Source organism: Patella vulgata, chromosome 6 (genome assembly GCF_932274485.2).
Source record: "Patella vulgata chromosome 6, xgPatVulg1.2, whole genome shotgun sequence".
NCBI classification, from domain to species: domain Eukaryota; kingdom Metazoa; phylum Mollusca; class Gastropoda; family Patellidae; genus Patella; species Patella vulgata.
Window position 1 is genome coordinate 16,053,675 of NC_065884.2, and position 14,760 is coordinate 16,068,434.

At 34.1% G+C, this 14,760-nt stretch overlaps 1 long non-coding RNA gene across 1 annotated transcript; it reads left to right on the forward strand.

The window, feature by feature from the left end:
* The first annotated feature begins 3,874 nt into the window (after nt 1-3,874).
* On the forward strand, nt 3,875-14,007 carry LOC130013090 (uncharacterized). Its single transcript, XR_008788430.1, has 3 exons — nt 3,875-4,247; nt 9,046-9,142; nt 13,843-14,007. It is a non-coding gene; the product is annotated as an uncharacterized LOC130013090 (long non-coding RNA).
* Nucleotides 14,008-14,760: the final 753 nt, after the last annotated feature.

The window sequence follows — 14,760 nt, forward strand, 5'->3', positions numbered from 1 at the left end:
GTCTGAAAAACAGGTGCCCTGTGATAGGCGCCCTGTGTATACACTGGTGTGCACGGAAAAGTTCGATGTCGGGCTACATCTATTTCTTAAGGCCAACTCCAGATTTCGACAAGGTCGCTAAATAAGTTTAGAGCACGTGATTGTTGACGAGATTGTGGGTTAGGGCTATAGGTCCATGGTTAGGTTAGGTTTAAGAATTTGGGGGAGAGGTTAAGTCTCCACATAAGCACTGACCTATGATGATGAAAAATTAGTTCGTGATATTTCCTAGCTTTATTAAAAATACATACAATACATAAGATTTATATACAAAGGCGATTTCACTGTTTTTTGGAGTTGGTGGCGCTGATGGCCTTCCTTGGATGGTGCTTCTGGTATTTTTGTTTCTGAAGGAAAAAGAATAAATTTGAGGCTCTCGGGGGAGAGCCACATTAGTGTGTTTCTTACTACAGATTAGATTTTCTAAAAAATCGTGTTTGTTCCACATCACCGGGTTAGGGCTAGGGATTCTTCTATCTAGTTGATTTTATTTACTAACGGTTAGGGATAGGGATAGGACTTAATATATGATTTGCTTTGGGTTAGGGTGGAGACTGGTCTTATTTAATCTAATTTACTGTGCACTAGGGTGTCGTTCAGATTTCTATTTTTAGAATGTGCAATTATAAGTTTCTGTGTGAAGATTTTCGGGTGATTTTCTTGGAGATCAGTATAGTGTTTTCTGATGATTTTGGATGCACTTGCTGCTGTTGCGCTAAATGGAACTACAAAAGGGGCTATTGCGCTAGTCGTATGAATATTCAAACCTGAGGGGGGGGGGCTGTTGTTTTCAATTTGTCAATCCAGAATTTTTCTCTTGTTAGCCTAAACGTTTTAATTTCTTCTGTAGTTTCAAAGTCGCTCTTGGTCTTTTCTATTGGCGTGACAATGAGATCAGAAATGTTCATGATTTGGTTGGTTGAAATGAATTGAGACCGGTTTGTCTTTTTTTGTGACTATGTCTGACCGGTGACCGTTAATTCTTTCCCTAAGTGCATTTTGAGTCTCCCCTACGTATTGCTTGTCACATTGTCTACATGGAATTAGATAAATTATGTTTGAACTACTGCACGAAAGTTGGTCTAATATTGGGAATTGTGTGCCAATTACACTGACCCCAAACTGTACTGTACATAGCTTAACATATAATAAACCTTACGGTATAATTATATGATTGATTAAACCCAACTGCTATGCGAAATTTCTGTTCAATTTAAAATGGCCACCGAACCAGAATCACATGGGGGCATTGCCACTCGAAAATACAGAAAACTGTTCGGTAAGATAAGATTATGATTTTAGTGTTCCACTCTTCACTATTTGGAACATAAACTGTGATGATATGTGTTGAAAATTTTGCAATTGAACCTAATTTTGCTTGCTCAAAGATTCGAATAGTGTATCAATTGCAGCCGTGGATAAGAATTATCTCGGCTACACATTGCAGTTAGGTTTAGCACTAGCCCTGATCACTTCTCGTGACCTTTGACCAAATCTGGGGGTGGCCCACTTTTCCGGCAAAATTTGCCTCATAACATTATACCGGTTCGTGCAGTAAAGTAAGCCGTTCAAACCCCTTTCATTTAATTTCTTTTCGTTTTTTATTTTTGTTATTTTCAGCGGTAACATACATGAAGATTGACATGAACTCTATAATACAATCTAACAACACCCATACTTTTTATTCAGTTGACCCGTCTTGACCCCTTCTCTATCCAATTAAGAGATGAATTCTAGTGAGTAGTTGGGCATGATTTTTATGAGAACAATGACTGTAAGGCTTCACATCATACTAGTCAGTCATTCAGACTTCATATAGATTAGACCAACAAGATATTCAACACTTTTTATATGAGTTGATTTTAACCCATTGATATTGAAGAGTCCATGTATATCCAGTCATTCTACGCACAAACTGGATAGAGAGAATCTGTATTTTACTGTGTAGGAGCAGGGTAGGACTGGGTCTCAGACATATTGTTTTTCCAAATAAACAAAATTCATCTTCGCATCCGCTGAAACCAGTTGGTCCGAGGGCCCAGAGTTACCCAACCCGCCCCTATATGTGGAAGAAACAAATAGTCTGCAAAGTTTCCCGTCAATTCACACATATTTTTTTATAGTGATATTGATAATAGTTAAATTACTTCAATGGTATTTAGAACTGAACTGGAAATACAAAGGACACAATTATTCTATGGTCACCATTAATTGTCTTGTTATTACTGGGTTGTTTTTTTTTACAACGTTTCATCATTTTTTTTATATTGTATCATTTGGAGGGTTGGGTGTACGAATGATTTAAAGCCTACGCTTGATATCATAAGTAGCTTGGCATATTATAAAACTGCTTATTCGTTATCTTTTTCGTTTTTAAAAACGATTTGTTAAAAGTCAGCTTAACAGATCCCACGTTTATATTATAAGCATAGATCTACTGTTGATTCATAAAATTCTAAAATCGCATTATTATCTTCTATCAAATGTCACACATATGGCATATTTTCGTAATAAGAGCGTACAAGTGGAATACAGCGCACCGTGTACTGTATATTTACACAATATGAAATCACAATAAAGAACTGCATTCAGAATATCATTATAATAAGTTACAAAAATAAATACTGAAACCAAGAAAATATTTAATTTCTTGCCAAAACATGTGGACAAAATTCCTTTTAATTAAAACGCTGGGGTTATCAATACTTGAATGTACTAAATAAAACAAGTTTCTGACATATAAGTACTTAAAGTATTTTTAAAGGTTTTTTGTGTATTGATAACGTACTTCTCTTTAGTAATGTATGTCCAATACAGGTTGTATATTCATAGTATATAAAAACATTCCAAATAATATTAAAGAATTTCTGGTCTGCTTCACACAAAAGCAGGGGATTACTTGTAGGTATAAGTTAGAAACTTCGCCTGACTGAGTCTCTATACCAATCATTTTATGATATAATTATTATGTTCTGTAGTATGTATATCACTTTTACTTATATCGTTATATACACCACTTGTCAAATCATTTAGGACGGAGGGGGTCTTTATGTCTAAAATGGGGGAACAGAATCCTATGCTAAGATAACTGTTCACTATATAGTCAAACAGGGCCACCCTTTACTTATTACCAGGAAATATTGCACACAGTGCATATCCGATGAAATAGTATATATATAAATAGTATATAAATACTATAATATCTGTTCTGAAACCTTTTATATTAAAATTTACTCCCGTATTTGAGACAAGTGTATTTATTTATTAGCTAATAATGCCAAATATTTTGAAGAGAGATTATTATACGACCCGCTTAGTAATAAAATGAAGGGTTTTTAAAACAGTGGTTAAGGGTATTTGTCAAATACATAACAATACCATCTAGACTACTGAAATATATTTGTTCTATGCAAGAATCACTTCCGTTATACTAGAAGCGTTCAATACATAAATAGGGACACACACCTAATTATAATAATGATGATATCTGCACATTTCTCTGTGTTTTTAATGCATGAATAGTTTTGAGTAATGGATAATTATGTAAATATTTTAAATGCCTAAATGATAAGTGGTTATAATTTTTTGCCTTTTCATAGTTATTGATCCGAAGGCTGATTTACCATCTAAATCAAAAAATGGCAGAAAATACAAAGTATAGTTATGGGGCATGAGGAAACGTAAACGTTCTATATTGGACTATTTTAGGAGAGTGATGTATGAAGGCGTGACGAAATTCGACAGGTAATCTCCGCCCTGTGTCCTTCACTATTCTACGTTTTATCAATTCTACATTCATATAGCCGGCTTAAATCCGCTTTGACACATGACGTGTTTAAGTGTTAGGGACGGTGAAATGACAACCAACCATGTAAACTCTAATAAGCAATAAACTTATTTATTCATATATTAAAGTGTTCATTTGGAAAATCCGAGGGGACAAAGTTCATGGGAATTTGTATTATAATTAAGGACTGTGCGGTGACGTGGAACGATATACCCTATACATGTGCAGGAGTTTTCGGTTAAATAATAGATCTTTTATTTGGCTCTTGTTCTTTGAGGGTTTGTAAAGTAAAACTTTTAGCAGTGAATGTAAAGCGGTATTACTGTTCGAACCCGGAGCATTATCATTACATTTATTGAACATGTAAATTACAACCTCGGCATGTAGCAGGGATACTTTCTTAGCTATACTCATTACAGTGGTAAGTATAACTTATTTTGACTTGCTAGAAAATGCATCCCGATTGTTTGATAAAATTATGTAGTACAAGCAGAACAGAATTCAGCACAGATGAAATGTCAAAATGAATCAATCTGTTAGTTATACGTGAATGCACCACGAGACATTTCTTTTACAAATTGCGAAATGTTTTTGTAATCCTTTTTTTTTAATTTAAAAAATGAAATAGGGTTTAACGTCCTACTTTTCTGCAACAGCCGGCCGAATGAAAACGGCCATATGTCATGTTGTGTGCTATGAGATTTATTTGACACGGACAGCGGCATTTCCGCCTACTCTTATTTCGGTGGATCATTTACGTGCACACCAACGTGTACGCGGAACCTCAGGTTTTCGTCCCACCCGACCGACTAGAAGCTGTTCCTTGCCATGCCACCCGTCCTACACCGCCACCGTCTTCATTAGCCCAGTTCGGAGCAGAACAGTAGGACGTTAAACCCCATTTCATTTCATTTCCTACACCGCCAAAAAGGGAAAACCACGCTGATATCTATAAAAAGTTTTGAACAGATATATATAAATTGACGGTAAACCAATCATTACTTTTTACCATGCAGCTTTCTTGGAGTTTAACAGTATTTAAACTATTAATTACACCATAAACACTACCCGTCCTGTCATTTTGCTTGATATGATGATGACGTATGTTTTATACACACACTAAGCCTATAGGTAAATAGGTAAATATAAATAATGTAAAATGCCGATAATATTTATTGGTCAACGATAATGATATATCACTGTCTACATTTGTATATATAGAACGTGTAGCCTAAAGTAAAAAAAAAAACAACAAAAAAACCCCAACAAACCCATACATAGGATAGACCTATCTCACACTTGCCGATCTATATGACATAAGCGCCTGTGCGACTGAAACCATCGCGCAGATACTAATAGCCTTACTTAAAGGCCCCACGTGCTAGATTAAAGGTTAAATATAGAGATTGAGATCATAACAAACACGGGCAATTTTTAAAAACCGCATTGAAACCGCGTGAATTTTTTGCCATTTGCGAGGGGGCACAAAAACTCAAGGGGGCACAAAAACTAAAAACCATGACTCAAAGCTCGTCAGTGCGTCCCTCTCACTTAGCCCCTGTGTACGACAAAGATTAATTCACATAGATTAGCATGTGGCTCCTACACTCGCGAGACTCCCGGGCAACTGCTTAGCTTGCTCATGGGTTAAGACTGCCCAGACTCGACCAACATTATCAACATTCTTTAGGTATATTAGATAGTATCCATAGATAATAAACTGGATGCTTGTCACGTCTGACATATGATACAGGTTTAGTAACTAGAATCTTGAAACAGATACAAAGGATTAAGCGAATGACCCATTAACTGTCACATAATAATATGTGTTTCAAATACAACGAAACTGAAAAAAATATGCGCAATGTTTATCTTTACCATATAGATACAAACTTTGACATCTTTACATAAATCATACACGATATTCTCACACCCCGTCTTTATTATTAAAGTGTTAAATTTTGTTTTCTTTCCGTTTTCAGTTCCAGTAAATGCGACCACTTAAAATTATTAACTAACAAAGCAGGATGCTTAAACACTCTCTATATCGCAATTAAACAGTATAACACCAAACAATCAATAAACACAATTAAACGCAAATTAGTTGTTAAACTTAAATAAATAATTAAATTAGTTAATAATTAGTTATTATATAATTATATCATTTTTTATTACCGTTATAACGATGTAAAAAATATACTATAATTTATGTATTCTATATATAAATAAAACAACGGAGAAGGAGTTTTAACTCAATTGTATTATCCTATCAAACCTTAAAATAGAAGTATTTAAACATGCTTATAATGTAAATTCATTTTTGTACGTTTTATGATGCATTATGTAAGATAAGGATAAAGAGCTGTTCGTTCTTGGTATCATAGTTCCAAAATAGATAATTCAAAATTATTATATTGAAAATTTCATTCAAACTACTTTATTCTGAGCGAAGTTATCCCTGTTTGAAATTTTGACAAATTTATTATCGCACCAATGTTACTTGTTAATTGAGACCCAGCCTCGCTTCTTCATTCTTTAATTAAATCATTATAGTGATCGTATTTTAACCCATTTTAACCCCCGCCATCGGATGGTCTAGAGAGTTGATTATTCGCCTGTCGTGTGAATAAATGTCTAAGCAATAATTTATATAACATTTGAAGCCAAAATAAAAACCTTCAATAGGCAGATTTAATTGTTATAATTTACTTGCACAATGACATAAAACCACATAGATCACCCCGCTTCTGATCACATGGTAAAACATCTAGATAGCACAGGAATCTAGATTTGAGCTCAATTACTGTAATGGATGAACAAAATATCACAATTTAGATGTAAAATCGACATAAAAGATCGAATGTCTTTTATTTGCATAACAATAGATGGGTTAGGTTGGAAAACCCAGAATAACATAAAAGGAGGTGAGGTTCAAGAATAATCTGATATCGGTTTTACTTCTCGAGGGCCACAGAATAATTACCACTTTACTTACTCATTGAATAGACATCACGTAACTAATATACCAAACTTTTTTAAAGATACATTCCCGGGTATAAACTTGGTGATTTGATGATATATTTGGACTAAAAACATATTCAAACTAATTAATTTATCATAATTTTGCTTCAGATCCTTCTCAAAACATTGCAATTGTCAGGGAATAATATGGCTATAAGAAAAACGATCAAAAGAATTCATTGCATACACAAGACGATGTTGTGTTTAATCGCTGACTATTTATTACAAATATTGAAGCATAATTAAATTCTAGGATTATCCACTGCGTCTTTTCCCGTGATTTTTATCTCAGAAAGTGTTGTACGTCTAACTCTTCATAAACTTTATTAACATGTACATCAAGCGCTCAATCTCCGCGTGCAATCTTTGATGTCACGCGTGCAGACACTCCTAATCGTCGGGCTGTCGATTAGGGACACCCTTACAGTTTTGTCCTGTATGCGTTCCATGAGTGTTTTTCAGGGAATCCAGTATTTTTCTAGTAAGACTGGATATTTCTACTTTCCATATATACCAAAATTGCCATACTTTTATTGGAAATAACCACCCGATAAATACTTTTCTGGGAACGTATCTTTAATACTATGCAGCAACGCTGAATAAAATTGGGTAAATGGAAACCGTCCAGTGTCATATTATACTACTGAACATCAAAAATCATAAAATGTCACGAAACTTAACAGTTTGTTTTTTAAGATGCAAAAGATGACGTGAGATATGCCATAAGATTAATTATTATCCGTTAAAGAGACATTTTGTCATCTGGGAACGTTTAATTATATTTCACAAGGTTCGTTAAGGTATTGATCCATGATTACTCTTTCTTGATTTGTAAAACTAAAACTCTCATCAGTTCATAAAATCAATAATGCATATAAACGTACCTTGTGTCCTACGATTTCGTGCACCTAAATATACATTCCCGGGTACAAAGTGGGTCATTTGATAATATATTTGGACTAACAACATATTCAAACTAATTAATTTATCATAATTTTGCTTCAAATCCTTCTCAAAACATTGCAATTGTCAGGGAATACCTGGCTATAAAAAACCGATCAAAAGAGAGGTCATGTTTGTGTCACGTGACATACCTCTCTCGGTACCTAGCAACGGGTGCGAAGTCGGAGGAGAATTCATTGCACACACAAGACGGCGTTGTCTTTAATCGCTGACTATTTATTACAAATATCGAAGCCTAATTAAATTTTCAGATTATCCACTGCCGGGGCCTTTTTCCGTGATTTTTATCTCAGAAAGTGTTGAATGTTTAACTCTTCGTAAAGTTTGTCAACATGTACACCAAGCGCTCAATCTCCGCGTACAACCTTTGACGTCACGCGTGCAGACATTCCTAATCGTCGGGCTGTCGATTAGGGAAACCCTTACATTTTTGTCCTGTATGTGCCCCATGAGAGTTTTTCAGGAATCCAGTATTTTTCTAGTAAGATTGGATATTTCTACTTTCCATATATACCAAAATTGCCATACTTTTATTGGAAATAAACACCCGATAAATACTTTTCTAGAAACGTTTCTTTAAATGACTTTAATGGTAGCCATTTTAGATTTCAAAATGGCGGTCTTTTCTCTAAAAACAAATCATGACGGACCCCTCTATTAATAAGTAATGCCTAAAAGGTACAAGAATGCTTTTAAATGCTGGTCACTAAAATGGCTATTCGATGTTTATTAGATGTTGAAATTGGAAATCACATTATTAATGGCGGTCACATTGGATTTCAGGATGGCGGTTTTTCCTCTAAAATGAGTACGAATGATAACCCTCTCCATTAATATTACGTCTAAAGATACTGGTATACTAATACTACTTCTACATCCTACGATTTTAGTCACTAAAATGGATATTCTATGTTTCTTAGATTGAAAAGTACATTTTTAATGGTGGCCATATTAGATTTAAAGATAATGGGCTTTCCTCAAAAAAAAAACAAAAAAAAAATTACGATGGATCTCTTTATTAATAAGTAGTGCCTGTTGGTTACTAAAATGACTATTCTAATTAGAAGTTGAGATTGGAAAGCACATTAATAATGGTGGCCATATTAGATTTCAAGATGGCGACCGTTACAAAATTACAACCTCTAATACTAGAAAATATCGTTTTTTTGGCATTAGTTTTTAGACAAGTTTTTAAAAAGAATTAACATTGTTGTTGCGTTTTTGTTGTTTTGCAGAAATTAAAAGCAAAGATGGGTGTTCGACTTTCATCAAAATGGGATTTTAAACAATAGCTGATGCAGTTTACAAGGATGATTTATACAAGAACAAGAGGTATACATTCATTCTTAGAATTAATATATCGCCTTTTTTATCTAACGGTACAACCACCGATGAATCTATTGCTGTACATGCTATCTAAAAAGAGTTTGGATTGAAACAACCTAAAGTTGTGTTCATTTCTATGGAAACAGATCAACATACACTCTATAATGTGTTTAAACAACACAAACATGTTTTCCATGCAACGGCGCGGCCATAGATCAATATACTGTGGTATATAGTAAATCCTAAGGGGTAATCATCAAACGCAAAAGATCTATAAATGTAAATGTAAATTGGAGATAATAGTAAGTGAATTAGTTAAAATTCTTTGTTCTCAAATATACGATCACGTAGCTTTAAAATTTTGCCACACTCACTCCTTTGAAATCATGGATATACGTCACTGACCGGTTTATTTATGGTATTCTTTTTTTACACACCCCTCCGCCTTCCCCCACAAAAGAAAAAAGAACTTCATATTCTAAAATAAATAAACATCCGAATTAAAGATACATTATGGGAGATTAGATAAAGAGGTGGTAGTTCTCACTATAATAGTTAAAAACTAAATAATGTAAAGGGAATTCGCTGAAAATTTCAGTCAGATTGATCCACCCTGAACCGAGTATTTAGCGATTGAATTTTGGGCATCGCCTCGATCATCATTACTAAAGTCGGTACGATAAAAAACATAGTCTACATTATCCATTTTTTTTTCATCAGAAGCAGCAGACTGAGTTCAGTCGCTTAATTCTCGGTTCATAGTGGATATAGTTTTTAACTATTATCTAGTTTTTAACTATTACAGCGAGAACTACCAGCTTTTTATCTAATCTCCCATAATGTATCTTTAATCTTTCTGCACGGATCTCAACACACTTTTCGTTTGGGATGAAAATAACTTACAATACTTGGTTAATCCTGTTTTTAAAATATTTTTGTAAACGAGTTCCGTGTGATAAAAATAGAATTTGTTTTAAAAGGAGACGATCATTGCTGACATCAAATTACATGTACTTGCCCCTTTGTTTAATAAATAATACATGTGGTGACACAATAGACAATTAGTTACAGATTTTCGTCCAATGAACCTATCAAATTTTCCAGAAAAAATGGAAATAATAGTGTAATTCGTGGTATCATCGTTCTATTAAAAATATGTCTCCACGACCTGGTACGTCTAAAATGTTTTACGCTTTTAAGCTATGTTCTCTCAATAAAGATATCAAAATTGCGCTTTTAAGTTATGAGGGGTTTAATTTCTTACTGTTCTGCTCCGATTGCATGGGCTAATGAAGACGGGATTTTAAGTTATGAAACGTCAGTAATAGATATAATATCGGCATGATATCGGCAATGTCAATTAAAGTATTGGAAATGATTTAAGCGGTATCAAATGGACAATAAAAGTCCTCTAAATTCTAAAAGTCGCTGTTTATCTCCTAAATGAAATGGGGGTTTAACGTCCTACTTTCCTGCACCGTCCGGATTAATGAAGAAAAACATACGTCATTCAGTGGGCTATGGGTTAGATTTTGTATCGACGATTTCGTGGGGTATTTTGTTAAAACGAAAACATTATTTGATTTTTGAAAATTAAATATAAAAAATACTACTGTTCTTTGTACCAATATGCTTTATTGGTATTTAAATCCTGTTAGTGCACACGCAATAATGCTTTAAACAAATTTTATTATCATGAAATACAAAACGTCCTTGAAAAGTATTTCTATTGAATAATATATTATGGTGTTTTAATATAGCGTAGTTAACTATAAACCCAAACAAAAAGAATCTTAAATACGCAATAAATGTTAAACAACTCTAGTGTGGAGCGGAATTCACTACACAATTCTCTTAATGGTTAATGTATATGCTTACTTCAATGCATGTAAACTCTTACTTAAAGGAGCTAAATCGCTAATATTTTGGATCTAGAAATTGACACAAATGGGTTGCAACGTATATAATAATGTAATGTGAATGTATATAAACTGATTTACATTCAATCGTTTCTGTTTTTACTGCAATTTCTAATCAGTTATATTCGCCGAAATACGCCAGAAGTCTCAATCCAATGGCAATCTCTGTAGCGTCTGGTTATTCCACTCTATACCGATAGTATTTATTGCGCATGCTCTACGGATAAGAATATGACTTGTGGAATATATATAGCCTCTTTCTACAAGTCCCTTGTACCAACGGTAAAATATTTATTTTGTCTTAAATATTGGATATCAGAAGCCCATCTTTTCCCCGTAAGATCACAACACCAATGTTGATTTAAATTGACAAATAATTCGTGTTTTCAATGTCGAAGATTTTGGATGATATTGAATTAGAGAATTAGCTACTTTAAGTATAGCAATGCTAAATTATATGATTTTAAAGTAAGAAATGAAATAGAACAAAATACAAATTCAAACTAAATATTTAATGAATATTTCATGTAAAATAACAATTTACATGTGTAAATTTTGAATATGATAGATAAGAAGTTACATACATTAAAATAAACATAGTAGTATATTCATTACATAGTTAAAATAATACCGTAATACCGAGAATTCCGCTCCATACACAACAACAAACATCAGCCAAGAATGTTATGCATACTTTATTATCTTAATATTATTATTTTTTTAATTTTATTATAAGTATAAGGTAAAAGTTGGGGAATAATCCTATATTACGCCCCATTTTATAAATCTGATTTAATCATGCAGAAACAAATAATAAAAAAAAAGAATAAAAAAAAAATAAAAAAAAATAAAATAAAAGCGTGTTGAAGTTTTTAGAGTGGCTTGTTCTGTGCTATTATGTATAAATGGCGTCTATATGTTTTTAACTTTTTTGTAGCGATCCCCAAAAGAAAATACTATTAAACAAGCATTTTATCTAATTCATCAACAGATCACACTATGTTTAGTGCGCGTTTCCTATTATTTTTGGCTCACCATATCTTTGTAAATTCTCAACGGTATTGGATCATATTGGACCGATATTCAGTTTTGAAGATGTGTAAAGAAATGAAATGAAATGAAATGAAATGGAGTTTAACGTCCTACTGTTCTGCTCCTAACCTGGGCTAATGATGACGGTCATACGCCATACAGTGTGCTATGGGGGAAATTTTGCCCGGGCAGCGGCGCTACGGCCTACTCTTATATCGAATCCCAACTGCCAAGGGATCTTTTACGTGCACGCCAATGTGTACACGGGACCTCGGTTTTTCGTCCCATCCGAATGACTAGACAGCTGTCCTTGTAAGGCCCGCCATCCTGCATCACTGACAAGATGAAACCACGCTGGAAAATCTGGTAGAACTTTCTCGGGCAATGCAGGGATCGAACACCCGACCTGCAGGCTAGCGAGCCAGCGTCTTACCCACTTAGCCACGTGATACCCAGATGTGTAAAGAGTTTCGAAATTCTTCAAATGGCGATCGGCGGCTTTAACATCTATGCGAAATCTTTTCAACCACTTTTGATTGTAAGGGATTCAACTTCTCTCAAATGGCGATGATCAACCCTAGCAAAGAAAGAAATTGGTCCGATAAAATCAATGTAAAATCAGCTGTGAATCATAGATTAATTCCATGGTCACGATCAAAAAATGCAATTTACACACGAAGTCACTTTCTTTGCACTTCATTGCAATTTGTATATTAAATTGAATATCAACTTCTTTTGATTTGGTGTGGGTGTGGCCATCTTGCATTGACATACAGACACCATACTACACATCTAGTAAAATTGTAATAATTCTATAGTTCGTGACTCTTCTACAAAGAAAAGAATTATATTAAAACACGCACATGTCAATCATTCATTGAAAATATTGATAAAATGATCACTTGTATTTTCTGCTATTGAAAATTATTAAGAATATATGTGTGAATCAGAAGAGAGCATGCATTATTCGAATTCAATTAAATTGTAGTATTCATTCAAATTAACAAACTCGCATTTGAATGTTATATGTGTTTATCGCTTGAAAATATCATGAATGGTTATTGTAACTATTTTATTAACGATATAATCGTAATCTGCGACACCATATAATACACTATAGATTGACACTCCCGAATATTTCATTGAGATCAATATCGCTATTACCGTGTAACAGAGTCTATTCGTTCAGATGGGACGCAAAACGGAGGTCCTGTGTTCACATCGGTATGCACGTAAAAGAAAAACCCTTGGCAGTTGGAATTCGATACCAGTATGCCGTAGCGTCGCTGTCCGGGCCAAATGTCTCTCATAGCACACCGCGTGGTGTATGTCCGTCTTCATTAGCCCAGTCGGTGCAGAAAAGAAGAACCTTAAACCCCATTTCATTTCAATTCATTTATTCCTGTATATGGAATAGATTATCATTATTTACCTATCCACCAGACCAGGATATCAAGATAAAATATGTCTTTTCCATACATGTACATAATAAGTGCAATAGCACAGCGTCACACCAAAACTCAAGGTAACTAGAACCCAACACGACAAAGACAAGGTCACTAGAGAGATACACGGACATTGTAACTCAGAAAAGAGCAACCCTCGGTGTGGTGGTTCGGGCATATATAATATATTCGAAACATTTAGTTTCGTTAATATAACAAAAGAATAACACAAACCTCTGCCTTTTCTACACATATATTCATATTATTGTATGTGTCATTTAAGTGTTAAATATCTGTTTCTATGTTTCAGGATTATTGGCAATATTTATTTATCTAGTGCAATATGTATCATGTTGTAGTGATAATATCATTCTAACTGACGTCATACCATCTAGTCATATTACGTCACCAAACTATGGTACTAATAAAACCTATCCACTTAATACATATTGTCAATGGAACATTTCTTCAACCAACAACAGTGTAAGTATGTAATAATATGTAATATATAGATTTTATCTGTTATTCAATCCTGAATAAAATATTTTTTGAACTAATCACAAAATCTAATGAAATGAACAATGGAAATTATGTTTAACGTCCTATTAAACAAAGGCAGTTATTTTATCTGTTTTCTGTCCCAGATTTTATTATTTTAAGCCCCCCCCCCCCCCGTATCAATTATCTAGTGTATTGTGCTAATCACATTTAGTCAAGACCACAGCCTGATTTCCCGATGATCTTGTCCTGTACGGAAATACACACATTCATCCAAATCTTTGTCAGATATATTTCCAGTCTGGAAACTAGGTGATTGCGCCACATGACAAGACATGATAAGGCGCAGTGATAGTTCCATTAACAACCTTGCAAACCGAGAGTAGAAATTTATACTTTTTATAATGCGCATGTTTCAGGTTGTAGTACTTGTAGTCAATCATATTGATATTGAGTATCATTCAGATTGTGCATGGGATCATATGCGGGTTTATGATGATGCATGCGGTTCGGGTGGTTCATCTACCAGCTACTGTGGAACCACATTACCTCCAAATATTACATCAATATCAAGTCAAATGTGTATAGAGTTCAAATCTGATATCATCATCGCCAGACCAGGATTTGATGCCACCATCTTTAGAGTTATTAAAGGTAAACTCCCCTCTTTCCAACTTGCAATTTTTATTTTAACGGCTTAGGCGATCATTAAATCCATGAAAGAATCCTC